At 43.3% G+C, this 14,043-nt stretch overlaps 1 long non-coding RNA gene across 7 annotated transcripts; it reads right to left on the bottom strand.

Annotated features, from left to right (window-relative positions):
- Positions 1-1,936: 1,936 nt before the first annotated feature.
- LOC130205587 (uncharacterized) lies at positions 1,937-14,043 on the bottom strand. 7 transcript variants are annotated; one of them, XR_008833954.1, is made up of 9 exons: positions 13,668-14,043; positions 13,394-13,535; positions 12,683-12,815; positions 12,383-12,415; positions 12,151-12,279; positions 7,322-7,354; positions 7,089-7,218; positions 3,050-3,167; positions 1,937-2,196 (listed from the first exon to the last, which is right to left on the bottom strand). It is a non-coding gene; the product is annotated as an uncharacterized LOC130205587 (long non-coding RNA). The 7 variants fall into 7 exon arrangements; XR_008833952.1 differs by lacking the exon at positions 13,394-13,535 and having other exon boundaries at positions 2,039-2,196; XR_008833951.1 differs by lacking the exons at positions 12,151-12,279; positions 12,383-12,415; positions 12,683-12,815; positions 13,394-13,535; positions 13,668-14,043 and adding exons at positions 7,621-7,753; positions 8,332-8,473; positions 8,606-8,640 and having other exon boundaries at positions 2,039-2,196.

The raw sequence follows: 14,043 nt of genomic DNA, 5'->3' as shown, positions 1-14,043 counted from the left end.
GCCCCGAGTTTTTCTAAAAAGGATTGCCCTCTGGACCCTCAGTTGTCTATGAGAGTATGGGCTCTTTGTTTAGTGATCACCTCGAGTGCTGATCGGAAGGGGCTACTGTTATCTTTCTTTTGATCCGCAGACACCAGATTGCCCTGCAGGTTTCAACCTATTCAGTGTTTCCCATCCTACACATAATATTTATGCAAACAATACTAGGCTATGCTAAACTAGAATATTATTTTTAAAAGAGGGGAAGGAAAGAGGAGAGAGAGAAAGAGGGGAGAAGGAAGAGGAGATGAGAAAGAGAGGAAGAAGATGAGATGAAAAAGGAGGAAGAGAGATGAGGGGGGAGAGGAGAGAAAGGGGAGAGAGAGAGGAGGAGAGGAGAGGAGATGAGAGGAGAGAGGGAAGAGAGGAGAGAGAAAAAGAGGAGGGAGAGGAGAGGGGGAGAAGGAGGGGGAGAGGAGGAGGAGAGAGAGGAGAGGAAAAGGGGGAGGAAGAGGGGGAGGAAAGAGAGAGGAGGAGATGAGAGAGAGGAGGGAGAGGAAAAGGGGAGGGAGAAGAGGGGGGAGAGGAGAGGAGAGGAGGAAGAGAGGGAGGAGAGAGAAGGAGATGAGAGAGAGGAGAGGAAGGAGAGAGGGGGAGAGGAGAGAGGAGAGGATCAGAGGAGAGGAGAAGAGAGGGAGGAGGGAGAGGAGAGGGAGGAGAAGAGAAGGGAGGAGAGGAGATGAGAGGAGAGGAGAGGGAGGAGAAGAAGAGGGGAAAAAGAGGAGGAGAGGCGAGGGGAAGGGGAGAGAGGGAGGGGGAAGGAGAGGAGAGGAGGAGATGAAGAGAGGAGAGAGGAGGGAGGAAGGAGAGGAGGGAGGAGAAAGAGAAGGAGAGGATAGAAGGGAGGGAGAGGAGAAAAGAGGAGAGGAGAGGAGGGGAAGGGGGAGGGAGGAGAAAAGGGGGGAAAGGAGGGAGAGAAAGAGAGGGGGAGGAGAGGGGAGGAGGAGAGGAGAAAAGAGGAGAGGAGAGGGAGGAGAGGGAGGTGAGAGGAGGAGAGGGAGGAGGGAGGAGGAGAGGAGAAGAGAGGAGGGAGGAGAAGAAGGAGAGGGAGGAGAAGAGGGAGGGAGGGGAGGAGAGGAGGAGAGGAGGGGAGGGGAGAGGAGAGGGGGGGAGAGAGAGGAGGAGAGGAAGAGAGGAGAGGGGAAAGGGGGCGGAGGGGAGAGGGGAGAGGAGGAGAGGGAGGAGGGAGGGAGGAGGGAGAAGATGAGAGGAGGGAGATGGGGAAGAGGAGAGGAAAGGGGAGGAGAGAGGATGAGAGGGGGAGGGAAGAGAGGGAGAGAAGGAGGAAGAGGAGAGGATTAAAGGGAGAGGAGAGGAGAGGAGAAGGAGGAGGAAGGAGGAGAGGAAGGAAGAGAGATGAGGGAAAGAGAGGTGAGAGAGGAGCAAGGGGGAAAAAGGAGGAAGGGGGATGAGGAGTAGGGGGAGAGGAGAGAGGAGAGGGGGAGGAGAAGAGGAGAGGAGGGAGGGAGAGGAAGGAGGGGGAGGGAGGGAGAGAGGACGGAGAGGAGAGAGAAGGAGAGGGAAAGGGGAGAGGGAGGAGGAGAGGGGGAAGGAGAGGGAGAGGGAGGAGAGAGGAAGGGAGGAAGATTGAAGGAAAGGGGAAAAAGAGGGAGGAGAGGAGATTATGGAGGGAAGGGAGGGGAAAAAGGAGGGGAGGGAAAAGGGGGGGGAGGGGGGAAAGGGGGAAAGGGGGGAAAAAAGGGAGGGGAAAAGGGGGAAAAGGGGAGGGAGGGGGAAAAGGGGGGAAAGGAGGAAAAAGGGAAAGGGGAAAAAGGGGGGGAAAGGGGGGAAAAAGGGTCAGGGAGGGAAAAAAGGGAGGGAAAAGGGGGGGTAATATTTATTTTTCGCTAACTTTAAATTGAATTCATTCGAAATCCGCATGGTGATATCTCATGAAAATAATTCTGGGCCTAGCTGAGGTCACCAATAACAAGACTGCAGTGTAATTTTTTTAAAGAAAGTTACAGATTTGCTAAAAAAAAAATTCAAATATTTTCATAATATTAATAATTAATACTGCGCACCATTACGATGACTGTGCAGTGGATGCACTGCTCTGGAGGAGGTCGGGCAGTCTTGGTCCTGTGCTGGTCCCAGTCCACAGGAACTGGGGGCAACCATGCTCATTATACTGCAGTCCAAACATCTCCATAGTGTCTGCAATAGAGATGAACAGCAGGACACCGGAGGTTAGTACAGCAATCAACATCTGATGTGTGTCTATGTGCAGTGATTTTGATGAGCACACTTTACATCTCAATGTCAGATCCCCTTCTAGTCAGAATATGATTATACTATGTAATTAAAACTTCATCACACTCTGGTTCTAACATTGCTGATGAAAGTATACAGATCTCGTAAACAATATACAGGTTAATAACACCAAATGGTATTAATATTCTTAAAGAGTAGGTAAATAATATTTACCATATACTCATTAGAATTCTGAATTAAAATAAATGGCTCAAGAAGAAGTAATAAACTTAAGCATCACTCCTAGTTTTAATAAGCTGCTGGTAGTTTAATCTCTAATAACACTTCATGTATGAATTGAGTATATGTTGTATGACAGCCGTAATATGCAAAGTAAACAGTAATTATTCTTTCAAATGGATGTGGAGCAGTTAAATAGCTACATGAATATTAACTGCATGCATCTTCAAGCTTCATCAGAACACATTTATAACGTGGCGTGACGGAATTCAAAGACACACCGTGACTCTGTTCAGAGTTTACCGTTCTTTCACTGCGGTTATGTAACGTAATATCCACAGTATTTATGTGTTCATGCCGACTGGCGAACAGGAGAAACCATTATATATTTGAATGGAGGGTCGCATTAGCATGGAGCTCCTCGTAGAGCATAGCATTGAGTAACCTGTGACAATCACACACGGAGAAAGAGCACCGGATAAACACGGTGGATTTTACAGCGGTCATGTGAACAAGAGACTGCCATGACTAATTATCGTTGGATTGTAGTTCATTGTAATACATTTAAAATGCTTACCGTCTCAGACGGAGCAGACTGCAGACCAGGCCGGCAAAGCTGCGTTCTTCTTCTTCTTCTTCTTCTCTAAACAGCAGTTTGCATCCATATATTTGGTGCATTACCGCCACCTGCTGGCCTGGAGTATGAAACGCAGGTGAATGCCCTGTGGGTGGAAATGAGAGGAGCTTTGCACAGAGTGAAACAGAAATCAATATTGGCGACATCCGGTACAGTTTAGAGCATGGTGCCAAGAGACTTTTCTTTCCGTCTACTTGTGTTACATATACCTACCCAGCGTTATACATGTAGGTCAAACGTAGCACCGGGGCTGCCTAATTGAATATTGTAGGTGGCGCTATGGAGCAAATTACCATTTTTGAAGAATAAAAATCCTATCTGGTAACTACATCTTTGATTCTTAATATGTTTGCCAAGGGTATTTTCACAGGGAGCATGTTTAGTCCCTCCAAAGCCCCTTCGTTGTTTGATGCGAAGAATGGGTTGGCACGGCAATAGTGTAACACCGAACGTAAAATGCTTTGTGGGCTGACATCATGACAATGTTTGGATTGTGTGTTACAAATTTGAAGCCGATCTGATTGACCGACTAAGAGAAGCAAGCCTATCGTGAAAGTGAATAAATTATGGTTATTTTACTTCTCAATAGGTGATCAATAGGTGTTCCTGGAAGAAATGTGCTTGTTTCTTCGTGTGAATGTGTTCAGGCCTTGACTGGCATCACACATGATTTTTTGGGGAAGTATTGGATGAGTTTAAGTAATAGTTTTTAACATAAAGAAATCACGGAAAGTAAAAAATTATTGGCAGTAAAAAACCGAAAATTTCCTACCGACGAAAAGTCCGTTTTTTTCACAGTGTTCATTATTCAAGTCTTGAGATTCTATAAAACTGATTTTTAGCCGATTCTGTTGGCGTTTTGTGGGAGAAATAATCGATGGGGAAAAAGTGGAAAAGGGCCAAATCAAGCAAAAAACGCCAAAAACGGCCAACTTTGGTGAATTATTGTAGCGCCCCCTACGGTTTAAATTGCACGAAATTTGCTGTGAATGTTCCAGGCTCCATTCTGCACATATCCTGAAAGTCTGTTATTTTTTTTCCCCAATAGTGTTGAAGTTATGAGCATTTCAAAACAGGACACGCCCCTAAAATGTTCGTTGGGCCATAGATCCTTACCACAATGATATATTTGAAATAAGATGATAGATCTTAGATGATATAGCTTCCATAATCATTATCTCCAATAGGTTTGGTTTGAATTGGACCCCGTATGTCGGAGCAAACGCCTCTGATGTGTTTTTCACCAAAAAAAATATGGTGGAAAATTTAAGTAGGCGGAGCTTAGGGTACTGAGAGGCTTTTTTGTAGAGCAGGTCCAAGTGGACTTGTGAAAAAAAAAGCTAGTCATTTGAACATACTGGGTGAGGGGCGTCGCCGGTCAAATTTACAGGTGGCGCTAGAGAGCAATTTTTGAAAGCCGAATTTCGACGTCGTTGTCATCTGGCTATTTTCACCAAGCCTGACAAGCTTGCCAAATTTGGTGAGTTTTGGGATATGATACATACCCCCAATATGCGCCCAATGTTCAAAAATAAAAAAGTGGAATAAGAATTAATTAAAGCTGCAAGCAGCGTCGAACGGGTCCTCGCTCACCCGCGCCGGTCGGGGGAGCCGGCGTGACGCCGGCCCGCCGGGCCGAGGACGCGCCGGTCGGACTCGACTCGGGCCGCGACTTGTAACGAGCGCGACAAGTTTGGGGCGGATTCGACAAAGTCCAGTTTCGCCACTAGGTGGCGCTTTAACTACGTGAACATATTCATGCATCATGTGTCCCTATAAACAAAAACTCACGAAATCCGTGATTTAAAAGCCTCGTCCAGCTGTTTACTGACGTTAGTTATGTTAGAGTAGAGAGAGGAGAGAGAGAGAGAGAGAGAGAGAGAGAGAGGAGAGAGAGAAAAAGAGAGAGAGAGAGAGAGTTCTTATTCCATTCTAAATAGGTTGCGTGGCCAGACTGAAAAAAATCATAATGCCTCTCTGGTATTGTTCAGAGGGCCGGGCCAAATGTGGAGGCGGGCCTTAGTTTGAGGACCACTGCTCTTGGCTGTCTATCAATATAGCTCATTTTGAAAATGGTAAAGAGGGCAATACGGATCCGTATCAGACCAGCGAGGAGGGCAGTAGAGAGAGGGAGAGAGAGGAGAGAGAAGAGAGAAGAGAGAGGAGACAGAGAGAAGAGAGAGAGAAGAGAGAGAAGAGAGAGAAAAAGAGAGAGAGAGGAGAGAGAAAAAGAGAGAGAGAGAGAGAGTTCTTATTCCATTCTAAATAACGGGCTAGTCAAACAAATTTGGGGCGGACTGAAGGAAGTCCAGTTGAGCCACTAGGTGGCGCTTTAACTACGTGAACATATTCATGCGTCGTGTGTCCCTACGTGAAGTAGAGATCACGTCATGTAAATTCAATGTAAAAAAAAAAAGTGATGAAAAAAAGCTGCCTTGTCTTGGAATCGAACACGCATCTCCAGGTGTCCAGACCAACACTTAACATGGTGAGCTATGAGCCAGCTGGTTTACAGGCAGCCGTAGGAGCTCACATTATTTTGGGCAGAAAAATTTGGTTATTTTACTTCTCAATAGGTGATCAATAGGTGTTCCTCCAAGAAATGTGCTTGTTTCTTCATGTGAATGTGTTCAGGCCTTGACTGGCATCACACATGATTTTTTGGGGAAGTATTGGATGAGTTTAAGCAATAGTTTTTAACATAAAGAAATCACAGAAAGTAAAAAATTATTGGCAGTAAAAAAACGTAAATTTCCTACCGACGAAAAGTCCGTTTTTTTTCACAGTGTTCATTATTCAAGTCTTGAGATTCTATAAAACTGATTTTTAGCCGATTCTGTTGGCGTTTTGTGGGAGAAATAATCGATGGGGAAAAAGTGGAAAAGGCTCAAATCAAGCAAAAACGCAAAAACGCCCAAAACGGCCAACTTTGGTGAATTATTGTAGCGCCCCCTACGGTTCAAATTGCACGAAATTTGCTGTGAATGTTTCAGGCTCCCTTCTGCACATATCCTGACAGTCTGTTAATTTTTTCTCCCAATAGTGTTGAAGTTATGAGCATTACAAAACAGGACACGCCCCTAAAATGTTCGTTGGGCCATAGATCCTTACCACAATGATATATTTGAAAAATGATTATAGATCTTAGATGATATAGCTTCCATGATCATTATCTCCAATAGGTTTGGTTTGAATTGGACCCCGTATGTCGGAGCAAACGCCTCTGATGTGTTTTTCACCAAAAAAAATATGGTGGAAAATTTAAGTAGGCGGAGCTTAGGGTACTGAGAGGCTTTTTTGTAGAGCAGGTCCAAGTGGACTTGTGAAAAAAAAAGCTAGTCATTTGAACATACTGGGTGAGGGGCGTCGCCGGTCAAATTTACAGGTGGCGCTAGAGAGCAATTTTTGAAAGCCGAATTTCGACGTCGTTGTCATCTGGCTATTTTCACCAAGCCTGACAAGCTTGCCAAATTTGGTGAGTTTTGGGATATGATACATACCCCCAATATGCGCCCAATGTTCAAAAATAAAAAAGTGGAATAAGAATTAAAGCTGCAAGCAGCGTCGAACGGTCTCGCCTCACCCGCCGGTCGGGGAGCGCGCGCGAGAGCGGCGCCGAGGACCAGGCGCGCCGGTCGGACGACTCGACTCGGGCCGCGACTTGTAACGAGCGCGACAAGTTTGGGGCGGATTCGACAAAAGTCCAGTTCAGCCACTAGGTGGCGCTTTAACTACGTGAACATATTCATGCGTCGTGTATCCCGACGTGAAGTATAGACCGCGTCATGTAAATTCGATGTAAAATGCATAAATGCTTGTCGTCTTGAGTTGTGCACTGACGTCTCAATTCAATTCAGTTTATTTGTATAGCCCATTTTCACAATTTACAAATTTGTCTCGGAGTGCATTACAATCTGGACACATAGACATCCCTGACCTTTGACCTCACATCGGATCAGGAAAACAGAGGAGTACTCACAATCTGACCCCGACCTCTCAAGGCATCACGTGTATGATTAGTTGGGCACAGTGCATCATCCAATCTCCATTTCAACCAAGCTGCTGAAGCAGACTGGTGTTAGCGGCTTGTAACGGTTCTTCAGCGTCATCTGGAAAACAAAATTGCAGAAACAATAATGGTGTCAATTGGTCTCTTCAAAAAGCAAATACTGGTATGATTCATAAACTTCAAAGCACAATAACATAACAAACCTGCGGCTGGACAATCCTCCTTAGTGCCACGTCCTATAAAGAAACAGAATAAACAAGAAAGTAACGGATTTGCTTTAAATAAAATTCAAATATTGTCATAATATTAATAATATTTATTTTTCGCTAACTTTAAATTGAATTCATTCGAAATCCGCATGGTGATATCTCATGAAAATAATTCTGGGCCTAGCTGAGGTCACCAATAACAAGACTGCAGTGTAATTTTTTAAAGAAAGTTACAGATTTGCTTTAAATAAAATTCAAATATTTTCATAATATTAATAATTAATACTGCGCACCATTACGATGACTGTGCAGTGGATGCACTGCTCTGGAGGAGGTCGGGCAGTCTTGGTCCTGTGCTGGTCCCAGTCCACAGGAACTGGGGGCAACCATGCTCATTATACTGCAGTCCAAACATCTCCATAGTGTCTGCAATAGAGAGATGAACAGCAGGACACCGGAGGTTAGTACAGCAATCAACATCTGATGTGTGTCTATGTGCAGTGATTTTGATGAGCACACTTTACATCTCAATGTCAGATCCCCTTCTAGTCAGAATATGATTATACTATGTAATTAAAAACTTCATCACACTCTGGTTCTAACATTGCTGATGAAAGTATACAGATCTCGTAAACAATATACAGGTTAATAACACCAAATGGTATTAATATTCTTAAAGAGTAGGTAAATAATATTTACCATATACTCATTAGAATTCTGAATTAAAATAAATGGCTCAAGAAGAAGTAATAAACTTAAGCATCACTCCTAGTTTTAATAAGCTGCTGGTAGTTTAATCTCTAATAACACTTCATGTATGAATTGAGTATATGTTGTATGACAGCCGTAATATGCAAAGTAAACAGTAATTATTCTTTCAAATGGATGTGGAGCAGTTAAATAGCTACATGAATATTAACTGCATGCATCTTCAAGCTTCATCAGAACACATTTATAACGTGACGTGAATTCAAAGACACACCGTGACTCTGTTCAGAGTTTACCGTTCTTTCACTGCGGTTATGTAACGTAATATCCACAGTATTTATGTGTTCATGCCGACTGGCGAACAGGAGAAACCATTATATATTTGAATGGAGGGTCGCATTAGCATGGAGCTCCTCGTGTAGCATAGCATTGAGTAACCTGTGACAATCACACACGGAGAAAGAGCACCGGATAAACACGGTGGATTTTACAGCGGTCATGTGAACAAGAGACTGCCATGACTAATTATCGTTGGATTGTAGTTCATTGTAATACATTTAAAATGCTTACCGTCTCAGACGGAGCAGACTGCAGACCAGGCCCGCAAAGCTGCAGTTCTTCTTCTTCTTCTTCTCTAAACTGCGGTTTGCATCAATATATTTGGTGCATTACCGCCACCTGCTGGCCTGGAGTATCAGCCCGCGTCAGCACGCTGTGTTATTGTTCGTCTGCTTCTTGATGTATAAAAGCGAGTTGCATCCATATATTTGGTGCATTACCGCCACCTGCTGGCCTGGAGTATGAAACGCAGGTGAATACCTGTATGTGGAAATGAGATGAGCTTTGCACAAACATAGTGAAACAGAAATCAATATTGGCGACATCCGGTACAGTTTAGAGCATGGTGCCAAGAGACTTTTCTTTCCGTCTACTTGTGTTACATATACCTACCCAGCGTTATACATGTAGGTCAAACGTAGCACCGGGGCTGCCTAATGGGGCTGCCTAATTGAATATTGTAGGTGGCGCTATGGAGCAAATTACCATTTTTGAAGAATAAAAATCCTATCTGGTAACTACATCTTTGATTCTTAATATGTTTGCCAAGGGTATTTTCACAGGGAGCATGTTTAGTCCCTCCAAAGCCCCTTCGTTGTTTGATGCGAAGAATGGGTTGGCACGGCAATAGTGTAACAGCGAACGTAAAATGCTTTGTGGGCTGACATCATGACAATGTTTGGATTGTGTGTTACAAATTTGAAGCCGATCTGATTGACCGACTAAGAGAAGCAAGCCTATCGTGAAAGTGAATAAATTATGGTTATTTTACTTCTCAATAGGTGATCAATAGGTGTTCCTGGAAGAAATGTGCTTGTTTCTTCGTGTGAATGTGTTCAGGCCTTGACTGGCATCACACATGATTTTTGCGTTAGTATTGGATGAGTTTAAGTAATAGTTTTAACATAAAGAAATCACAGAAAGTAAACAATTTTTGGCTGTAAAAAACGCATAATTGCCTACCGACGAAAAGTCCGTTTTTTTCACAGTGTTCATTATTCAAGTCTTGAGATTCTATAAAACTGATTTTAGCCGATTCTGTTGGCGTTTTGTGGGAGAAATAATCGATGGGGAAAAGTGGAAAAGGGCCAAATCAAGCAAAAACGCCAAAAACGCCAAAAACGGCCAACTTTGGTGAATTATTGTAGCGCCCCCTACGGTTTAAATTGCACGAAATTTGCTGTGAATGTTCCAGGCTCCATTCTGCACATATCCTGAAAGTCTGTTATTTTTTTTTCCCAATAGTGTTGAAGTTATGAGCATTACAAAACAGGACACGCCCCTAAAATGTTCGTTGGGCCATAGATCCTTACCACAATGATATATTTGAAATAAGATGATAGATCTTAGATGATATAGCTTCCATGATCATTATCTCCAATAGGTTTGGTTTGAATTGGACCCCGTATGTCGGAGCAAACGCCTCTGATGTGTTTTTCACCAAAAAAAATATGGTGGAAAATTTAAGTAGGCGGAGCTTAGGGTACTGAGAGGCTTTTTTGTAGAGCAGGTCCAAGTGGACTTGTGAAAAAAAAAGCTAGTCATTTGAACATACTGGGTGAGGGGCGTCGCCGGTCAAATTTACAGGTGGCGCTAGAGAGCAATTTTTGAAAGCCGAATTTCGACGTCGTTGTCATCTGGCTATTTTCACCAAGCCTGACAAGCTTGCCAAATTTGGTGAGTTTTGGGATATGATACATACCCCCAATATGCGCCCAATGTTCAAAAATAAAAAAGTGGAATAAGAATAATAATTAAAGCTGCAAGCAGCGTCGAACGGGTCCTCGCTCACCCACGCCGGTCGGGGGAGCCGGCGGGACGCCGGCCCGCTCGGCCGAGGGCGCGCCGGTCGGACTCGACTCGGGCCGCGACTTATAACGAGCACGACAAGTTTGGGGCAGATTCGACAAAGTCCAGTTTCGCCACTAGGTGGCGCTTTAACTACGTGAACATATTCATGCATCACGTGTCCCTACGTGAAGTAGAGATCACGTCATGTAAATTCAATGTAAAAAAAAAAAGTGATGAAAAAAAGCTGCCTTGTCTTGGAATCGAACACGCATCTCCAGGTGTCCAGACCAACACTTATCATGGTGAGCTATAAGCCAGCTGGTTTACAGGCAGCCGTAGGAGCTCACATTATTTTGGGCAGAAAATTTGGTTATTTTACTTCTCAATAGGTGATCAATAGGTGTTCCTGGAAGAAATGTGCTTGTTTCTTCGTGTGAATGTGTTCAGGCCTTGACTGGCATCACACATGATTTTTTGCGTTAGTATTGGATGAGTTTAAGCAATAGTTTTTAACATAAAGAAATCACAGAAAGTACAAAATTATTGGCAGTAAAAAAACGTAAATTTCCTACCGACGAAAAGTCCGTTTTTTTCACAGTGTTCATTATTCAAGTCTTGAGATTCTATAAAACTGATTTTAGCCGATTCTGTTGGCGTTTTGTGGGAGAAATAATCGATGGGGAAAAAGTGGAAAAGGGCCAAATCAAGCAAAAAACGCCAAAAACGGCCAACTTTGGTGAATTATTGTAGCGCCCCCTACGGTTCAAATTGCACGAAATTTGCTGTGAATGTTTCAGGCTCCCTTCTGCACATATCCTGACAGTCTGTTATTTTTTTCTCCCAATAGTGTTGAAGTTATGAGCATTACAAAACAGGACACGCCCCTAAAATGTTCGTTGGGCCATAGATCCTTACCACAATGATATATTTGAAAAAGGATGATAGATCTTAGATGATGTAGCTTCCATAATCATTATCTCCAATAGGTTTGGTTTGAATTGGACCCCGTATGTCGGAGCAAACGCCTCTGATGTGTTTTTCACCAAAAAAAATATGGTGGAAAATTTAAGTAGGCGGAGCTTAGGGTACTGAGAGGCTTTTTTGTAGAGCAGGTCCAAGTGGACTTGTGAAAAAAAAAGCTAGTCATTTGAACATACTGGGTGAGGGGAGTCGCCGGTCAAATTTACAGGTGGCGCTAGAGAGCAATTTTTGAAAGCCGAATTTCGACGTCGTTGTCATCTGGCTATTTTCACCAAGCCTGACAAGCTTGCCAAATTTGGTGAGTTTTGGGATATGATACATACCCCCAATATGCCCCCAATGTTCAAAAATAAAAAGCGGAATAAGAAGAATAATTAAAGCTGCAAGCAGCGTCGAACGGGTCCTCGCTCACCCGCGCCGGTCGGGGAGCCGGCGCCGAGGACCGGCGCCGAGACCAGGCGCGCCGGTCGGACTCGACTCGGGCCGCGACAAGTTTGGGGCGGATTCGACAAAAGTCCAGTTCAGCCACTAGGTGGCGCTTTAACTACGTGAACATATTCATGCGTCCCGACGTGAAGTATAGACCATGTCATGTAAATTCGATGTAAAATGCATAAATGCTTGTCGTCTTGAGTTGTGCACTGACGTCTCAATTCAATTCAGTTTATTTGTATAGCCCATTTTCACAATTTACAAATTTGTCTCGGAGTGCATTACAATCTGGACACATAGACATCCCTGACCTTTGACCTCACATCGGATCAGGAAAACAGAGGAGTACTCACAATCTGACCCCGACCTCTCAAGGCATCACGTGTATGATTAGTTGGGCACAGTGCATCATCCAATCTCCATTTCAACCAAGCTGCTGAAGCAGACTGGTGTTAGCGCTTGTAACGGTTCTTCAGCGTCATCTGGAAAACAAAATTGCAGAAACAATAATGGTGTCAATTGGTCTCTTCAAAAAGCAAATACTGGTATGATTCATAAACTTCAAAGCACAATAACATAACAAACCTGCGGCTGGACAATCCTCCTTAGTGCCACGTCCTATAAAGAAACAGAATAAACAAGAAAGTAACGGATTTGCTTTAAATAAAATTCAAATATTGTCATAATATTAATAATATTTATTTTTCGCTAACTTTAAATTGAATTCATTCGAAATCCGCATGGTGATATCTCATGAAAATAATTCTGGGCCTAGCTGAGGTCACCAATAACAAGACTGCAGTGTAATTTTTTTAAAGAAAGTTACAGATTTGCTAAAAAAAAAATTCAAATATTTTCATAATATTAATAATTAATACTGCGCACCATTACGATGACTGTGCAGTGGATGCACTGCTCTGGAGGAGGTCGGGCAGTCTTGGTCCTGTGCTGGTCCCAGTCCACAGGAACTGGGGGCAACCATGCTCATTATACTGCAGTCCAAACATCTCCATAGTGTCTGCAATAGAGAGATGAACAGCAGGACACCGGAGGTTAGTACAGCAATCAACATCTGATGTGTGTCTATGTGCAGTGATTTTGATGAGCACACTTTACATCTCAATGTCAGATCCCCTTCTAGTCAGAATATGATTATACTATGTAATTAAAAACTTCATCACACTCTGGTTCTAACATTGCTGATGAAAGTATACAGATCTCGTAAACAATATACAGGTTAATAACACCAAATGGTATTAATATTCTTAAAGAGTAGGTAAATAATATTTACCATATACTCATTAGAATTCTGAATTAAAATAAATGGCTCAAGAAGAAGTAATAAACTTAAGCATCACTCCTAGTTTTAATAAGCTGCTGGTAGTTTAATCTCTAATAACACTTCATGTATGAATTGAGTATATGTTGTATGACAGCCGTAATATGCAAAGTAAACAGTAATTATTCTTTCAAATGGATGTGGAGCAGTTAAATAGCTACATGAATATTAACTGCATGCATCTTCAAGCTTCATCAGAACACATTTATAACGTGACGTGAATTCAAAGACACACCGTGACTCTGTTCAGAGTTTACCGTTCTTTCACTGCGGTTATGTAACGTAATATCCACAGTATTTATGTGTTCATGCCGACTGGCGAACAGGAGAAACCATTATATATTTGAATGGAGGGTCGCATTAGCATGGAGCTCCTCGTGTAGCATAGCATTGAGTAACCTGTGACAATCACACACGGAGAAAGAGCACCGGATAAACACGGTGGATTTTACAGCGGTCATGTGAACAAGAGACTGCCATGACTAATTATCGTTGGATTGTAGTTCATTGTAATACATTTAAAATGCTTACCGTCTCAGACGGAGCAGACTGCAGACCAGGCCCGCAGCTGCGTTCTTCTTCTTCTTCTTCTCTAAACAGCAGTTTGCATCCATATATTTGGTGCATTACCGCCACCTGCTGGCCTGGAGTATGAAACGCAGGTGAATACCTGTATGTGGAAATGAGATGAGCTTTGCACAAACATAGTGAAACAGAAATCAATATTGGCGACATCCGGTACAGTTTAGAGCATGGTGCCAAGAGACTTTTCTTTCCGTCTACTTGTGTTACATATACCTACCCAGCGTTATACATGTAGGTCAAACGTAGCACCGGGGCTGCCTAATGGGGCTGCCTAATTGAATATTGTAGGTGGCGCTATGGAGCAAATTACCATTTTTGAAGA

The sequence above is a fragment of the Pseudoliparis swirei genome, chromosome 15 (genome assembly GCF_029220125.1).
Source record: "Pseudoliparis swirei isolate HS2019 ecotype Mariana Trench chromosome 15, NWPU_hadal_v1, whole genome shotgun sequence".
NCBI lineage: Eukaryota > Metazoa > Chordata > Actinopteri > Perciformes > Liparidae > Pseudoliparis > Pseudoliparis swirei.
The sequence above is the reverse complement of the archived record's forward strand: the minus strand, read 5'-3'. Positions and strand labels throughout refer to the sequence as shown.